The following is a 3,754-nucleotide window of genomic DNA, read 5'->3' as shown; positions in this document are numbered from 1 at the left end:
GCTGAAAAGGTGGAACAAGCTGCAAGAAGCTACATGACTTCAAAAGCAACTATACCTTCTCTTTTCTTTCCAGTCTTGTGATATTTGCTTCTCTTTCTGTAGCATGGAAATGCACCAGTCAAGATCACCTGCTGTGGGGCTCCAGATACTACCCTCTGGATTCACCACCACATTTGCGTCAGGAATATGATTCTTTCAGACTGCTCTCAGCCAGCGACTGAGCATCGTCATGGTCCTAAGGCAGGATCATTCTGGCAAGAAGTGGGCCTCTTCCAATGGGCAACTTTGCCTAGGACTATACCATAGTACTGGACTCTTGCAGCCCCATTCTCCCTCCTTCTCTCTATCCTTTATTAGATGTCAGACCCAAATCATAGTTAGAATGCTCTCCTTGCCTTTTTTTGCTTCCTTCCCCAATACATGACCTGCAGATTGTATTAGTCATCTGCTGCATAACAAATTATTCCCAAACTTACTGTCTTACAGCAACACACATTATCTCATAGTTACTGTGGGTCAAGAATATGAGTGTGGCTTAGCCAGGTCCTCTGCTCCAGGATCTCTCACATGACTGCAGTCAGGTGCCAGCCAATCCTGGAGTCTTATCTGAGGTTTGATTACAGAAAGGTCTGCGGGATTTAGTTTCTGTGGACTGTTCTGCTGAGGGCCTCAGTTTCCTGCTGACTGCTGCCTGGAAGCCTCCCCTAGTCCTTTGCCATATGCGAGTTCTCACCGTGATGGCTTGCTTCATCAAATCCAGAAAGAGGAAGAGAGAGAGAGAGACTTCTAGCAAGATGGAAGTCAAATATTTTGTAGCTTAATCCCAGAAATAACATCTTATTACCTTTCCAATTCTATTGGTGAACCACAAGTCACTTGGCCAGCTCACACTTAAGGCTTACACAGCACGAACACCAGGTGGTGGCAATCATTGTGGGCCATCTTAGAGGCTGCCTACCTTACACATCTCATACCATCTTGATGCACGCTTCCCAGAGGACCCGTGCTCCTCTGAGGACCCAAATTAACACATCTCTAAAAACAAAATTTTAAAAATCAGCTCTACTTCCTAGGACATTTGATTCTAACTATGGGATAATCTCTCATCAAAAATGGAATTTTTTTGTTGCTATTTTACAATATTGCTTCTGTTTTATGTTTTGGTTTTTTTGGCCCTGAGGCATGTGGAATCTTAGCTCCCCGACCAGGGATCAAACCTGCACCCCCTGCATTGGAAGGTGAAGTCTTAACCACTGGACCACCAGGGAAGTCCCTGTTGCTATTTTAATGTGTCTGGATAACAAGGATTTAAGATAGATTGTTTTGTGTAAGATATGACGTTTTGTTACATTCACTGGAATAACGTTTTCTTCCTCAGTAACTGCAAATTTTAGTAGACATTTCATTTCTAGGACTGGTAAGGATTATTTATGCATTATAAATTGATAGATTTTTGTTCCATAACTAACTGCAAATGGAGTGGAACTCAAACTGAAACCACTATAGACAGCAATACTATTTCCTTGGTGTGGGTCAGCCTATAAGCATTGTCCATCTATCTTTCTATGAGTCAGATGATTTGTTTCACATCAGTTGCTCAAACAATTGCATCAGAGCATTCCCTGCCATTGATAGCAAATTCTTCAAGATTGGTGCATGGGAATATGGGTTGGTGGGATTAAAGACAGTATAAAGGTGAAAATATACTATTACTTCATTTGTCATGACAAAGTACAATGTTATGAAACTAGCAACAAATTAGTTTGAATCCTCACAATACCAGATTAATAGGAAATCATTTTTGTTTGGGAGAAAATCCAGTGTTACAAGAGACAGGTAGAAACCACAAAGTCTTATTTTAGATTTTATGAATAGGAAAACCGAGACATATAGCACCAAGTCATTTCTTTTCTCTTAATAAACATGTGAATAGTAGTATAGAGAGCAAGTTGCTCCCTGACCAATCAACTGTTCTTTCTATTATAATACATCTATTTTGGATTTTAGAATTACCTGAGGGAATTTGACAAGCTGGCCAGGTTTCAGATAAAAGTGATCAGTGTATCAAAGGAGCAAAGGCAAGAGCTGCAAAAGGGTAAGAGCTAAGTAAGAAAATCTAGGTATAATTCCACAGGGAGATGGGATTTTTTTTTTTCAGCTTTGTCTGAAATAAGGAAAGAATGAAAAACTAAAATTGGGAAAAGATAAATCCAGACTGACTATCCAGTCCAAAGCAGGGGGTTGAGGATTATTAAAGGAAATAGTGCAAGTTCATTATATGAGACAATGAAAACCTAGACCAGCTGTGGGGTTCCAGAATGCACCCAGAGTAATCCTATCTGAGCTCCAGGGAGTAGCCTGACCTGGGTAGCAATTTCCAGCTTTACTTAGAATCTCTATTATTGCATTAGTTTTGTGGATTGGCTCCAGGCATAAAATAGTTTACAGTGGTGACTGTCTATTATTTCCTGTAGTTGAATCCATATTTTTGTGGGCTGCCTCGTGTTCAGGGCTGCTGAAATCTTCTACCTGCTTCACGGCTCTGGGGAATCTAATAGAGGTTTTCACGCGGCAGTTTGGACAGCTTGCAAAATAAAAAGCTTGCAATGGGGTATGTGGTGTTCATGCCAAGGATATTCATCACTCATTGTTACCTGTGGGTTCAGACTGATCCAGGAATGTCCTTGTTCAGAAACTCTTCCATGTGCCCGAAACTCTCATATAGAATACAGCCTTTTATTGTGAAGTGGCAGATTTAGTGCTAAAGTGATAGGGAAATAGCTCATAAGTTTGAATGAAAGTTTTGGTCAGCAGTGTATATGAATGATAGATAGGAGGTGGGATTACTTTCCTTCCATGAGGGTTTATGCAGCCAGTTTATTATTCTTATGCAAAAATTTCCCTTTTTTTTATTTTGGAGTTTGAACTCAAGCCTTAATTCCTTAAAGCTCTGTTTTCCTCTCCTCCATAGTAGAACAACTGGAGAGAATGGGTTATAGATATACAACCTACTGTTGGTCTTAGCCCTCAGGGTGGCTCAGGGCAGCTGGAGCCCCTGGGACAGTGACCTTGGGCTGGAGATGACTTGTTCATTTACCTCATGTTTGCCATACAACCATTGTCATGTAAGCATATTGCACCACATGCAAGTTTGAGAAACACTGCTCCTTCCTGTGTATAATTCTTCTAGATTCCTTTGATGCCCTGAAACATACAAAGAGAGGTCAAGGGTCATATATGTTATGCCTCCCTTTATTGACTATTTCTCACAGTCTGCTTTCTGCCATCAAAGATTTCCCTTGCATCTGTCCAGACATAAAAATATATACATGTCCACTTCTGAGTTCTGAACATTTCGAATGATAATAAGTCTCCAATTTGACTTTATTTCAAAAAGTCTTCTTTAGCCAAAATGACTTACATTCTTGTTTAGGATGTAGTAGGAAAATAAAATGTTAGATAGGAAATTTTGAGATCTAGCTAGACTTGTTGCTATTGGGTAAATCACCTAACCTCTCTGGGCCACATCTGTGGGAAAAAAAAAAAAAATTGATGATCTCCAATGTCCTTTTAAGAATTATGAATCTACGGAAATGATTATTTTTGTCATGCTACCATCTGGTGTTTACTGTTATTGTACGTGATTCATGGTCATAGAACATATGAAAACACTGTAAATATTAAAATAAATAATTGCAGACAATGTAAGTGTCCATATATTCAACACTTGAGTAGATACTTCATCTCCGGCACC

Source organism: Delphinus delphis, chromosome 5 (assembly GCF_949987515.2).
Source record: "Delphinus delphis chromosome 5, mDelDel1.2, whole genome shotgun sequence".
NCBI lineage: Eukaryota > Metazoa > Chordata > Mammalia > Artiodactyla > Delphinidae > Delphinus > Delphinus delphis.
This window is presented reverse-complemented; position numbering follows the sequence as displayed.